Below are 14,763 nucleotides of genomic sequence, written 5' to 3'. Positions count from 1 at the left end.
AGTTGCTGAAGTTGAACCAAAATGAGCTTGTAATCTGGCTTCTGCAACTTTGAACATGAAAAATCCAATGAGGAGAAGAAAAGCAAAGCCAAAGAGTCCATCCCAAAATCCGACAAACAAGCAAAATGAACAAAAAACATTGAATTCAATTCTTTCTGATTTTAGAAACTGCATTAAAGAAGGGGTGCACCGGTCCTGGAGATACTGCAATACCAGGTCAATGCGTGGAGTGGACAGAGCAAGCTCTTTTTCCATCTCCCTGTTCTAAAAATCCATTTAATATATGGTCCCCAGATAGGGGACGTATCAGATATTAAACTGATAAGAACAGATTTTTTATTTTTTTTTTTCGAAAGCCCGAATTCGTGTACAAAACCCGAGTGCGCTTAAAAAAGTGACAAGTGCCACAAAAAAAGTGCACTAGGATGCTGGTCTTCTTGAAACCCTCTCCAAAAGGAGAAGAGTCCCCCAAAGCATTCCCCGTCCCTCCGAGGCAGAAGGCCACAGCGAGGAACAGGGACAAATAGCCACCTCCAGCCGGAGCCAGAGGCGACCCAATCTTACCCCCAGCACCTGCCCGAGTTCTCACCCGAGCAAGGCACTGGGAGCCAAAGACTGTGCTCCCCTCCCGGAAGAGGGGAGCCAACAACGCTCTCCTCCAGAAAGAGGAGAGCCAGGGGGGTTCAGGGGGGAGCGGAACCTGATGGCCACACACTCCCCCCCTAGACCTGCCAAGAGAGGAACCCGTAAGGGAACCGCATCCCGACAAAATCCTAGTAAGGACGTGGACACACGTGAAAAAGTGGACACACAGTGACAAAAAAATTAAATAAATAGTGAAGGTTTCACAGTATAATACTGCCCGGACCTTCGACCGGGAATTGAAAAATTCCCCATCCTAAGGCCAGAAGGCCCGGAATAAGGGTGTGTGTGAAGAAAGAAATATTGAAGTGCTAGTGCAAATGTGCCATAAACTCAAGTGGGGTTCCCAATCCCAGTGAGTTGAGGCACCCCAGGGTCACCACTCCTGGGGCACTTCACACTTCGGGCTTTCGATCTTCCCCGGCCCAATGGCGTCGATCCTGGGGGGCCATGCTTTCCACCAGATGACTATATTAGCCACCTGGCGTACTAACAAGCGCCTAAACCCCAGTGTGCATAATGTATCAATCTACTAGGGCGGCCAACATCCAAAACCGCCTTTTCGAAAGATACTACACTTGATCTTAGCCAAAAGGCCGAGAAGCAATAACCAGAATTGGTTTCAAACTACGGAGCCACCCAAGGATCCTGAAAAGTCCATTTGTGGAGATGAGCTCCTGGACTCCCGTTAAGAAGACATGTTGTCAACCTCTAGATCCCTTACATGCCTGCACTTTTCGGCTTGCTGCTGCTGCAATCCACGCGTTTTAGATCTGCATAACTCCACCTCTTTAAACACAGCACCTTCACCCCCTGCTGTTCCCACCCGCCTCAACACCGTTGGAAGGGAGGAGAACCAATTAAGGCGGGGGGTGGGGTGGAACGAGCAGCTGTCTACCCTTAGCAGGAGGGCTCCTGATTACATACCTCTCCTGCTGCTGCTGCTGCTGGCTGTCCAGCAGCAGACTGAAGGTGGCTGCTGCTGTGCACAGGTATATAAAGGCTCAGAGCCTATTATGACACGCGCAGCCAGCGTTCCATTGCCACATTCCATCTACTGCAGGCAGGATACCTGGCTGGCTGAATGTCGCTGAGAAGCTCACAGAGACCGCCATAAGCAACAGTTTAACAGAATGCCACAGACTAATCAACCAAACTTTTTGGGTTGGGTTCTCTTTTATAGTCTGCAGGCATTAAATGAAAGAAGTCAGTGTTCCAGCAGAAGGAGACAACGTTTCAGAAAAGGCATTGTAGCAAACCAAAAAAGAAATTTTAAGCGCAGCAGAGTAACCAGCGCACATACCTGTTAGCTCAGGTGAGTTTAAAAGGCTGCTGTTGATAACAAGGGCATTTGCTAAATAGATGGTGTGTGTGCAACAATATACTGAAAGGTCAATTATATTGTGCAGCTTATCTCACCACCTGTAGTTATTTAGGTGAAAGCTCCAAAATGCTTGCCTAATATGTCTGTTTATCCAAAAGGAAGTAAAAAGGGAGAGCTAGAAAGATAGCATTGCATCACATTACATGGCAATGCAATGCACAGTTGCTGAAGTTGAACCAAAATGAGCTTGTAATCTGGCTTCTGCAACTTTGAACATGAAAAATCCAATGAGGAGAAGAAAAGCAAAGCCAAAGAGTCCATCCCAAAATCCGACAAACAAGCAAAATGAACAAAAAACATTGAATTCAATTCTTTCTGATTTTAGAAACTGCATTAAAGAAGGGGTGCACCGGTCCTGGAGATACTGCAATACCAGGTCAATGCGTGGAGTGGACAGAGCAAGCTCTTTTTCCATCTCCCTGTTCTAAAAATCCATTTAATATATGGTCCCCAGATAGGGGACGTATCAGATATTAAACTGATAAGAACAGATACTACACTTGATCTTAGCCAAAAGGCCGAGAAGCGATAACCAGAATTGGTTTCAAACTACGGAGCCACCCAAGGATCCTGAAAAGTCCATTTGTGGAGATGAGCTCCTGGACTCCCGTTAAGAAGACATGTTGTCAACCTCTAGATCCCTTACATGCCTGCACTTTTCGGCTTGCTGCTGCTGCAATCCACGCGTTTTAGATCTGCATAACTCCACCTCTTTAAACACAGCACCTTCACCCCCTGCTGTTCCCACCCGCCTCAACACCGTTGGAAGGGAGGAGAACCAATTAAGGCGGGGGGTGGGGTGGAACGAGCAGCTGTCTACCCTTAGCAGGAGGGCTCCTGATTACATACCTCTCCTGCTGCTGCTGCTGGCTGTCCAGCAGCAGACTGAAGGTGGCTGCTGCTGTGCACAGGTATATAAAGGCTCAGAGCCTATTATGACACGCGCAGCCAGCGTTCCATTGCCACATTCCATCTACTGCAGGCAGGATACCTGGCTGGCTGAATGTCGCTGAGAAGCTCACAGAGACCGCCATAAGCAACAGTTTAACAGAATGCCACAGACTAATCAACCAAACTTTTTGGGTTGGGTTCTCTTTTATAGTCTGCAGGCATTAAATGAAAGAAGTCAGTGTTCCAGCAGAAGGAGACAACGTTTCAGAAAAGGCATTGTAGCAAACCAAAAAAGACATTTTAAGCGCAGCAGAGTAACCAGCGCACATACCTGTTAGCTCAGGTGAGTTTAAAAGGCTGCTGTTGATAACAAGGGCATTTGCTAAATAGATGGTGTGTGTGCAACAATATACTGAAAGGTCAATTATATTGTGCAGCTTATCTCACCACCTGTAGTTATTTAGGTGAAAGCTCCAAAATGCTTGCCTAATATGTCTGTTTATCCAAAAGGAAGTAAAAAGGGAGAGCTAGAAAGATAGCATTGCATCACATTACATGGCAATGCAATGCACAGTTGCTGAAGTTGAACCAAAATGAGCTTGTAATCTGGCTTCTGCAACTTTGAACATGAAAAATCCAATGAGGAGAAGAAAAGCAAAGCCAAAGAGTCCATCCCAAAATCCGACAAACAAGCAAAATGAACAAAAAACATTGAATTCAATTCTTTCTGATTTTAGAAACTGCATTAAAGAAGGGGTGCACCGGTCCTGGAGATACTGCAATACCAGGTCAATGCGTGGAGTGGACAGAGCAAGCTCTTTTTCCATCTCCCTGTTCTAAAAATCCATTTAATATATGGTCCCCAGATAGGGGACGTATCAGATATTAAACTGATAAGAACAGATACTACACTTGATCTTAGCCAAAAGGCCGAGAAGCGATAACCAGAATTGGTTTCAAACTACGGAGCCACCCAAGGATCCTGAAAAGTCCATTTGTGGAGATGAGCTCCTGGACTCCCGTTAAGAAGACATGTTGTCAACCTCTAGATCCCTTACATGCCTGCACTTTTCGGCTTGCTGCTGCTGCAATCCACGCGTTTTAGATCTGCATAACTCCACCTCTTTAAACACAGCACCTTCACCCCCTGCTGTTCCCACCCGCCTCAACACCGTTGGAAGAGAGGAGAACCAATTAAGGCGGGGGGTGGGGTGGAACGAGCAGCTGTCTACCCTTAGCAGGAGGGCTCCTGATTACATACCTCTCCTGCTGCTGCTGCTGCTGGCTGTCCAGCAGCAGACTGAAGGTGGCTGCTGCTGTGCACAGGTATATAAAGGCTCAGAGCCTATTATGACACGCGCAGCCAGCGTTCCATTGCCACATTCCATCTACTGCAGGCAGGATACCTGGCTGGCTGAATGTCGCTGAGAAGCTCACAGAGACCGCCATAAGCAACAGTTTAACAGAATGCCACAGACTAATCAACCAAACTTTTTGGGTTGGGTTCTCTTTTATAGTCTGCAGGCATTAAATGAAAGAAGTCAGTGTTCCAGCAGAAGGAGACAACGTTTCAGAAAAGGCATTGTAGCAAACCAAAAAAGACATTTTAAGCGCAGCAGAGTAACCAGCGCACATACCTGTTAGCTCAGGTGAGTTTAAAAGGCTGCTGTTGATAACAAGGGCATTTGCTAAATAGATGGTGTGTGTGCAACAATATACTGAAAGGTCAATTATATTGTGCAGCTTATCTCACCACCTGTAGTTATTTAGGTGAAAGCTCCAAAATGCTTGCCTAATATGTCTGTTTATCCAAAAGGAAGTAAAAAGGGAGAGCTAGAAAGATAGCATTGCATCACATTACATGGCAATGCAATGCACAGTTGCTGAAGTTGAACCAAAATGAGCTTGTAATCTGGCTTCTGCAACTTTGAACATGAAAAATCCAATGAGGAGAAGAAAAGCAAAGCCAAAGAGTCCATCCCAAAATCCGACAAACAAGCAAAATGAACAAAAAACATTGAATTCAATTCTTTCTGATTTTAGAAACTGCATTAAAGAAGGGGTGCACCGGTCCTGGAGATACTGCAATACCAGGTCAATGCGTGGAGTGGACAGAGCAAGCTCTTTTTCCATCTCCCTGTTCTAAAAATCCATTTAATATATGGTCCCCAGATAGGGGACGTATCAGATATTAAACTGATAAGAACAGATACTACACTTGATCTTAGCCAAAAGGCCGAGAAGCGATAACCAGAATTGGTTTCAAACTACGGAGCCACCCAAGGATCCTGAAAAGTCCATTTGTGGAGATGAGCTCCTGGACTCCCGTTAAGAAGACATGTTGTCAACCTCTAGATCCCTTACATGCCTGCACTTTTCGGCTTGCTGCTGCTGCAATCCACGCGTTTTAGATCTGCATAACTCCACCTCTTTAAACACAGCACCTTCACCCCCTGCTGTTCCCACCCGCCTCAACACCGTTGGAAGAGAGGAGAACCAATTAAGGCGGGGGGTGGGGTGGAACGAGTAGCTGTCTACCCTTAGCAGGAGGGCTCCTGATTACATACCTCTCCTGCTGCTGCTGCTGCTGGCTGTCCAGCAGCAGACTGAAGGTGGCTGCTGCTGTGCACAGGTATATAAAGGCTCAGAGCCTATTATGACACGCGCAGCCAGCGTTCCATTGCCACATTCCATCTACTGCAGGCAGGATACCTGGCTGGCTGAATGTCGCTGAGAAGCTCACAGAGACCGCCATAAGCAACAGTTTAACAGAATGCCACAGACTAATCAACCAAACTTTTTGGGTTGGGTTCTCTTTTATAGTCTGCAGGCATTAAATGAAAGAAGTCAGTGTTCCAGCAGAAGGAGACAACGTTTCAGAAAAGGCATTGTAGCAAACCAAAAAAGAAATTTTAAGCGCAGCAGAGTAACCAGCGCACATACCTGTTAGCTCAGGTGAGTTTAAAAGGCTGCTGTTGATAACAAGGGCATTTGCTAAATAGATGGTGTGTGTGCAACAATATACTGAAAGGTCAATTATATTGTGCAGCTTATCTCACCACCTGTAGTTATTTAGGTGAAAGCTCCAAAATGCTTGCCTAATATGTCTGTTTATCCAAAAGGAAGTAAAAAGGGAGAGCTAGAAAGATAGCATTGCATCACATTACATGGCAATGCAATGCACAGTTGCTGAAGTTGAACCAAAATGAGCTTGTAATCTGGCTTCTGCAACTTGAAACATGAAAAATCCAATGAGGAGAAGAAAAGCAAAGCCAAAGAGTCCATCCCAAAATCCGACAAACAAGCAAAATGAACAAAAAACATTGAATTCAATTCTTTCTGATTTTAGAAACTGCATTAAAGAAGGGGTGCACCGGTCCTGGAGATACTGCAATACCAGGTCAATGCGTGGAGTGGACAGAGCAAGCTCTTTTTCCATCTCCTTGTTCTAAAAATCCATTTAATATATGGTCCCCAGATAGGGGACGTATCAGATATTAAACTGATAAGAACAGATTTTTTTTTTTTTTTTTTTTTATACCATTCAGTAAAATTTTTCAAGCAACAATCAATAGTATAAAAACTCATACTACGTTGCCCAGTCTTACATCATAATGGTACTTTCTTTATTTCATATTTATAACTTTATACTGAAACAGTTGTAATACCTTTTGAATGGACAAAAAAACTATAAAACATACCATTATCATAAAAAAAGACAGATCACAACACTTAAACAAGGACTTACTGGTACTTTACCAGTGACCTCCATTTTTTGACTTTCCAAAAACCTTCTGAATCAGAGCCACCACCGCCACGGCTGTCCCATAAATAAACTATGTATAACCTTGACAAAACCATCCTAACACAAATATTAACTGAGATTATTTTCCTTTTAAATAAACACAAATTCCTAACGTCCCACAGACTTTCTATTACACATGCCATTATCAACCACAACAATCTCTCTTTCACCCGGCTACTTGCACCCATCCCAAACATTACCACTCTCCAATTTATAAAATTCACGCCCGCTAGTTCCTTGCATAAACCACCCACTCCCTTCCAAACACTCTGAGCATAATCACAATTCCAAACCAAATGCATAACAGTTTCACTCGCCCCACATCCATCCCTCGGACATACCTCTGTTCTAATCAGATCCCTCCTCTTCTGTACCTCTCTCACAGGCAAAATCTCATGCAAACTCATCCATACGATATCACGCTGCCTATTCGATATTCCTTTTATACTCAGGTTCCTCCATACACACAACGCTTCACTCGATCTCAAGCCCCTAATGTTACATTCAAACTCTCTAACACGCATCCTTCTCCTTACATTCCTTATCACTTTGAAATCACCCATAGGAACATCCAACAAATCATGCTTGACAACAAATTTTTCAACAAACTCATACCACACTGGACATTTAAACGAAACAGGCACTCTTGCATCCCTTCTCATCCATTTCAACCCAAACAACATCCATCCAGCCATATATTTAATCATAAAAGCCGTCTTGTTATCCCTACCTAACAGAACAACCACTGTTTTAATATAATTTAAACCAAGACAAAATTCAAAATTTGGGAAATCCATTCCCCCATGTTCACGTAACTTACACAAATATTCCCTTTTAAGTTTTTCCATCTTACTTCCCAAATAAAACGTAAAAATTAGCTTCTCAATCCGCCTAAAACCCCTATAAGGGGCTGGAAAAACCACTGACACAAAAAGTAACATAGGAAGAATCACTGACTTAATAATAAGGACTTTGCCTGACAATGTCAAGTCCCGCAACCTCCAAAAATTTAACTTCTGTTCAATCCTCTTACCGCATTCATCCCAACTCTCATTCCCTTTCAGATCTTTGTTAAACCACACCCCCAAAACCTTAATAGCACCTTCTTCACATATCACACCATCCATCCTAACACTCGAATCCCCGAAACACTTAAAGCTACACTTCCCCCAATTCACCCTAAAACCAGATGCACCACAAAAGAAATCTAAAAGCAACCTTGCTCGATTCATAGCAGCCATATTATCACTCACCACAACAACATCGTCCATATACCCCATTACCTTTACAGTCTTTCCACCACTCCCTGGGATCAGAAGACCATTCATCACTTTCTCTTTCCGAATCATGCACAACAGGGGCTCAATCACACTTATAAACAGGACAGGGGACAACGGACACCCCTGCCTGACCCCTGATTTTATGCACACCTTCTCACTCAAACATCCATTCACTAACACTTCACTCACCACACCATCATACAAACACCTTATGGCATTCACAAAAACACTAGGAAAACCCATCCTAACTAACACCTCAAACATAAACGCATGCGACACTCTATCAAAAGCTTTCTCAAAATCCACACAAAAAACCATACATTTCCCCTTCCTAAACATACAATCTCCAATTACGTCCCGCAACAACAAGAGGTTATCAGTCATACACCTACCTGGCACCGCGCACACTTGATCATCACCAACCACACTTCCAATCACCCCACGCATACGGTTAGCCAGAATTTTGCTAAAGACTTTATAATCTGCATTGAGTAATGTAATCGGCCTCCAATTACGCAAATTCTTTTTCTCACCCTTCTTACATAGTAAAACAACTACTCCTTCTTTCATGGAATTACAAAGTACACCATTCATCCACATATATTGACATACCTCCACAAAATCAACACCAATCACATCCCATGCTTTTACATAAAACTCCACAGGCAACCCATCTTTCCCAGGTGTTTTATTCTTTTTCGCACCATCCACCGCCTTTTTGACCTCATCAAAAACAATATCCTCACTCAAACATTCACGTTCCCCTGCTTCAAGCTGACTCTCCAACATACCTAACACATGCTCTTTCAAACCCCCATCCACCCATTTAGACTCAAATAAACTACTATAGAAACTATGTACCTCATCCAACACTTCCCTTCCAACCACAGTCATACCATTATCATTTACAACCTCATCCAACTCATCTTTTTTACTGCACATTTTTTTAAAAAAGTACCTCGTACACTTCTCATCCATATCCAAATGCTCAACTCTCGTCCTAAAAATAATTTCCTTCCCACGCTTTTCCAAAACACGCTTCATCTCATCTCTCGCTCCTCTGAGTTGATCACTAACATCAATTCCTTTCATACTCATTTTATGTAACCACTCAATCCTCATATTTAAATCTTTAAATCTGCCTCTTTCAATTGCTGCTTTTTTATAACCCCACCTCCTAAAAAAATTCTTAATTTCCACTTTCACCCAATCCCACCATACAGTCACATCCACAAAATTATTTTTCCTAGACCTCCACCATTCATACTTACTTTCGAAGTCTCTCATAACCCTAACATCCTCTAACAACCTAACATTTAGCTTCCATACCCCAACACCATGCACCATTTTTTTATCACCTTCAAACATACCCCACAAACATTCATGGTCTGTGAAAGAAAAAACATGCTGTTTAAAAAATTTACACACCAAACCTCTATTTGTATACAGCATGCGGTCAATCCTGGACACTATTCCTCCCCTATCAGCTCTATATGTGGCCGGTGGTGGCTTACTCAAAAATTCCGCTGCATCTAAAAAAGAAAAATCAGATGTAATTTGATTAAGGACCTTACCCGTGACATCAATTTCCCCTTCAGAAACACAATTGAAATCACCAACTAATAATATTGGAATCCTTCCAGGCAAAAATAAACGTATTTTCTCTAATAGTGCTAACCTATCCCCTTTGTTAATTGGACAATACACGTTAACAATTTTCACCCTCCACCCTCTCCCCTTAACCACTGCCATTATACAACGACCTGGCTCCACCACCATATAATTTTCAAAACTTAAATCCCTATTCCCCAACAAAATCCCCACACCATCATTTTTGTTTGTCATTGAACCTGACCAAATGCTATGCCCATATACCCAGTCCTTTTCAGGAGGTGACTCTTCAATTCCGCACTCTTGCAGACAGTAAATATTTGCTCCAAGATTTTTTAGTTCTTCCAGTATAGCCAATCTTCTAGGCTTAGATTTTATAAGCCTTACATTTATTGACAGTACACTACAGCCCATGTTGGAGCCCATTTTTTAACCATATTCGGTAAAAAAGAACATACCCCCCACCGAAGAGTCAACCTTTCTCGTCTTGAAACTCGATTCCTGATGTTAAGCAGAGAATGCTGGCCGCCTCCTCCAAAAAAGACCTCCTAGGAGAGGCACTGTAGCTCTCGGGATAGCTCCTATCACTTAAGGGGCTGATGCTCCCAATACTGGCAGGTGAAAAATCTGGCCGGAACTTCTTTGCAGAAGACACATCAGAGTCCTCATCAGGGGGCCTCACCACAGCCCCGGTGAAGTCACCCTGGCCACCACCACCTTCATGAATTGCCTCTGAGCTTTCCAAAGCCAACACCGGCGTTGTGGAGAGTGAACCGCTCACTTCTCCCTCACCACTCACATCAAGCAGAATTGACATATCTGCAGGCTCTATCTCAACAGCGCTTCCACCAGCAGGATCGGGTGCTTGCTCCATCTCTTCCATGAAGTCCCTTACTGCCTCGATCGCCTCACCAATAGTGGCGGCAGTAGTAGGACGTGGGGACACGGCCTCTGCATATGACCTGGAACGATGGGGACAGTCCTTGAAAGCGTGTCCCTCCTCGCCACATGCATTACAAACCATGGAGTTAGTACACTCCATTGCCAGATGACCCTCTTTATTGCATTTCCCACAAAACTTCTCCACCGTGCAGTCCTCTTGGTAGTGTCCAAAGGATTTACACTTCCTGCAAAACCGCGGAGCACCAGGAAAATACATATACCCTCTATCCCTCCCGATGGCAAAACTGAGGGGAGGGTAGTGGATACCCCCAGGTCCCTGGGGTCCTCCTGGAACCGTACAAAAAACTTGTGTTTGCCAGTCCACAAGCCCACCTCATTCCTCACCTTGTGTGAGTAGGACACATAGCTGCAATGACGGTTCAGGAATCTAGTAATGTCCTCCACATCCACAAGGGGGTTGTGCATAAACACAACAACTGGCACTTCCCCCTTAGTATACAATACCGTAAATGTAAGCCCATCAAGAGCCGGATGATCCAAGGCTTGCTGATCCTTTAGAGTCTTGAAAAGATTCTGGCAAGCTGCCATACGATCAAGGACTAAAACGTACCGGCCATTCTTTGGGAACTCCTGTAGGCAAATGATGTCTCCACGACCAACATTCAAAATCTTGAAGATGACGACTTCCACCAAGAATTGCAGGTTAAAGAAATTCCTCCTCGACTCCTCAATATCAATGCGAAAAGCATTTTTGACCCGAATATCATCGGTCCCGGCATAGCGAATCTTGACGCCCATTATCACCTCTCGTTTCCTCTGGACCCCCCCCAATAGCAGCAGGCAGCTTAAGCCACCTAAGTGGCGATGCTGCAAGGCCGAGGGGGAGACACTATAGGATCCTTCTGACCAGATACAAGATCTAAGCCAAAAGGCCGAGAAGCGATAACCAGAATTGGTTTCAAACTACGGAGCCACCCAAGGATCCTGAAAAGTCCATTTGTGGAGATGAGCTCCTGGACTCCCGTTAAGAAGACATGTTGTCAACCTCTAGATCCCTTACATGCCTGCACTTTTCGGCTTGCTGCTGCTGCAATCCACGCGTTTTAGATCTGCATAACTCCACCTCTTTAAACACAGCACCTTCACCCCCTGCTGTTCCCACCCGCCTCAACACCGTTGGAAGGGAGGAGAACCAATTAAGGCGGGGGTGGAGTGGAACGAGCAGCTGTCTACCCTTAGCAGGAGGGCTCCTGATTACATACCTCTCCTGCTGCTGCTGCTGCTGGCTGTCCAGCAGCAGACTGAAGGTGGCTGCTGCTGTGCACAGGTATATAAAGGCTCAGAGCCTATTATGACACGCGCAGCCAGCGTTCCATTGCCACATTCCATCTACTGCAGGCAGGATACCTGGCTGGCTGAATGTCGCTGAGAAGCTCACAGAGACCGCCATAAGCAACAGTTTAACAGAATGCCACAGACTAATCAACCAAACTTTTTGGGTTGGGTTCTCTTTTATAGTCTGCAGGCATTAAATGAAAGAAGTCAGTGTTCCAGCAGAAGGAGACAACGTTTCAGAAAAGGCATTGTAGCAAACCAAAAAAGAAATTTTAAGCGCAGCAGAGTAACCAGCGCACATACCTGTTAGCTCAGGTGAGTTTAAAAGGCTGCTGTTGATAACAAGGGCATTTGCTAAATAGATGGTGTGTGTGCAACAATATACTGAAAGGTCAATTATATTGTGCAGCTTATCTCACCACCTGTAGTTATTTAGGTGAAAGCTCCAAAATGCTTGCCTAATATGTCTGTTTATCCAAAAGGAAGTAAAAAGGGAGAGCTAGAAAGATAGCATTGCATCACATTACATGGCAATGCAATGCACAGTTGCTGAAGTTGAACCAAAATGAGCTTGTAATCTGGCTTCTGCAACTTTGAACATGAAAAATCCAATGAGGAGAAGAAAAGCAAAGCCAAAGAGTCCATCCCAAAATCCGACAAACAAGCAAAATGAACAAAAAACATTGAATTCAATTCTTTCTGATTTTAGAAACTGCATTAAAGAAGGGGTGCACCGGTCCTGGAGATACTGCAATACCAGGTCAATGCGTGGAGTGGACAGAGCAAGCTCTTTTTCCATCTCCCTGTTCTAAAAATCCATTTAATATATGCTCCCCAGATAGGGGACGTATCAGATATTAAACTGATAAGAACAGATACTACACTTGATCTTAGCCAAAAGGCCGAGAAGCGATAACCAGAATTGGTTTCAAACTACGGAGCCACCCAAGGATCCTGAAAAGTCCATTTGTGGAGATGAGCTCCTGGACTCCCGTTAAGAAGACATGTTGTCAACCTCTAGATCCCTTACATGCCTGCACTTTTCGGCTTGCTGCTGCTGCAATCCACGCGTTTTAGATCTGCATAACTCCACCTCTTTAAACACAGCACCTTCACCCCCTACTGTTCCCACCCGCCTCAACACCGTTGGAAGGGAGGAGAACCAATTAAGGCGGGGGGTGGGGTGGAACGAGCAGCTGTCTACCCTTAGCAGGAGGGCTCCTGATTACATACCTCTCCTGCTGCTGCTGCTGCTGGCTGTCCAGCAGCAGACTGAAGGTGGCTGCTGCTGTGCACAGGTATATAAAGGCTCAGAGCCTATTATGACACGCGCAGCCAGCGTTCCATTGCCACATTCCATCTACTGCAGGCAGGATACCTGGCTGGCTGAATGTCGCTGAGAAGCTCACAGAGACCGCCATAAGCAACAGTTTAACAGAATGCCACAGACTAATCAACCAAACTTTTTGGGTTGGGTTCTCTTTTATAGTCTGCAGGCATTAAATGAAAGAAGTCAGTGTTCCAGCAGAAGGAGACAACGTTTCAGAAAAGGCATTGTAGCAAACCAAAAAAGAAATTTTAAGCGCAGCAGAGTAACCAGCGCACATACCTGTTAGCTCAGGTGAGTTTAAAAGGCTGCTGTTGATAACAAGGGCATTTGCTAAATAGATGGTGTGTGTGCAACAATATACTGAAAGGTCAAATATATTGTGCAGCTTATCTCACCACCTGTAGTTATTTAGGTGAAAGCTCCAAAATGCTTGCCTAATATGTCTGTTTATCCAAAAGGAAGTAAAAAGGGAGAGCTAGAAAGATAGCATTGCATCGCATTACATGGCAATGCAATGCACAGTTGCTGAAGTTGAACCAAAATGAGCTTGTAATCTGGCTTCTGCAACTTTGAACATGAAAAATCCAATGAGGAGAAGAAAAGCAAAGCCAAAGAGTCCATCCCAAAATCCGACAAACAAGCAAAATGAACAAAAAACATTGAATTCAATTCTTTCTGATTTTAGAAACTGCATTAAAGAAGGGGTGCACCGGTCCTGGAGATACTGCAATACCAGGTCAATGCGTGGAGTGGACAGAGCAAGCTCTTTTTCCATCTCCCTGTTCTAAAAATCCATTTAATATATGGTCCCCAGATAGGGGACGTATCAGATATTAAACTGATAAGAACAGATACTACACTTGATCTTAGCCAAAAGGCCGAGAAGCGATAACCAGAATTGGTTTCAAACTACGGAGCCACCCAAGGATCCTGAAAAGTCCATTTGTGGAGATGAGCTCCTGGACTCCCGTTAAGAAGACATGTTGTCAACCTCTAGATCCCTTACATGCCTGCACTTTTCGGCTTGCTGCTGCTGCAATCCACGCGTTTTAGATCTGCATAACTCCACCTCTTTAAACACAGCACCTTCACCCCCTGCTGTTCCCACCCGCCTCAACACCGTTGGAAGGGAGGAGAACCAATTAAGGCGGGGGGTGGGGTGGAACGAGCAGCTGTCTACCCTTAGCAGGAGGGCTCCTGATTACATACCTCTCCTGCTGCTGCTGCTGCTGGCTGTCCAGCAGCAGACTGAAGGTGGCTGCTGCTGTGCACAGGTATATAAAGGCTCAGAGCCTATTATGACACGCGCAGCCAGCGTTCCATTGCCACATTCCATCTACTGCAGGCAGGATACCTGGCTGGCTGAATGTCGCTGAGAAGCTCACAGAGACCGCCATAAGCAACAGTTTAACAGAATGCCACAGACTAATCAACCAAACTTTTTGGGTTGGGTTCTCTTTTATAGTCTGCAGGCATTAAATGAAAGAAGTCAGTGTTCCAGCAGAAGGAGACAACGTTTCAGAAAAGGCATTGTAGCAAACCAAAAAAGAAATTTTAAGCGCAGCAGAGTAACCAGCGCACA

At 44.5% G+C, this 14,763-nt stretch overlaps 7 non-coding genes and 1 pseudogene across 7 annotated transcripts; all 8 read right to left on the bottom strand.

Annotated features, from left to right (window-relative positions):
- Positions 1–179: 179 nt before the first annotated feature.
- LOC141177821 (U2 spliceosomal RNA) lies at positions 180–362 on the bottom strand. Its single transcript, XR_012254366.1, has one exon. It is a non-coding gene; the product is annotated as a U2 spliceosomal RNA (small nuclear RNA).
- Positions 363–1,158: 796 nt separating this feature from the next.
- Positions 1,159–1,250, bottom strand: LOC141178178 (U2 spliceosomal RNA; annotated as a pseudogene).
- A 1,115-nt stretch (positions 1,251–2,365) lies between these two features.
- Positions 2,366–2,556, bottom strand: LOC141178206 (U2 spliceosomal RNA). Its single transcript, XR_012254513.1, has one exon. It is a non-coding gene; the product is annotated as a U2 spliceosomal RNA (small nuclear RNA).
- A 1,112-nt stretch (positions 2,557–3,668) lies between these two features.
- LOC141178204 (U2 spliceosomal RNA) lies at positions 3,669–3,859 on the bottom strand. The gene has a single exon (XR_012254511.1). It is a non-coding gene; the product is annotated as a U2 spliceosomal RNA (small nuclear RNA).
- Positions 3,860–4,974: 1,115 nt separating this feature from the next.
- On the bottom strand, positions 4,975–5,165 carry LOC141178203 (U2 spliceosomal RNA). The gene has a single exon (XR_012254510.1). It is a non-coding gene; the product is annotated as a U2 spliceosomal RNA (small nuclear RNA).
- Positions 5,166–6,280: 1,115 nt separating this feature from the next.
- LOC141177826 (U2 spliceosomal RNA) lies at positions 6,281–6,475 on the bottom strand. The gene has a single exon (XR_012254369.1). It is a non-coding gene; the product is annotated as a U2 spliceosomal RNA (small nuclear RNA).
- A 6,099-nt stretch (positions 6,476–12,574) lies between these two features.
- LOC141177526 (U2 spliceosomal RNA) lies at positions 12,575–12,765 on the bottom strand. Its single transcript, XR_012254112.1, has one exon. It is a non-coding gene; the product is annotated as a U2 spliceosomal RNA (small nuclear RNA).
- A 1,115-nt stretch (positions 12,766–13,880) lies between these two features.
- Positions 13,881–14,071, bottom strand: LOC141178202 (U2 spliceosomal RNA). The gene has a single exon (XR_012254509.1). It is a non-coding gene; the product is annotated as a U2 spliceosomal RNA (small nuclear RNA).
- Positions 14,072–14,763: the final 692 nt, after the last annotated feature.

Source organism: Phyllobates terribilis, unplaced genomic scaffold (assembly GCF_046119375.1).
Source record: "Phyllobates terribilis strain yellow unplaced genomic scaffold, ASM4611937v1 Scaffold_27__1_contigs__length_16484149, whole genome shotgun sequence".
Lineage (NCBI taxonomy): Eukaryota > Metazoa > Chordata > Amphibia > Anura > Dendrobatidae > Phyllobates > Phyllobates terribilis.
This window is presented reverse-complemented; position numbering and strand designations above follow the sequence as displayed.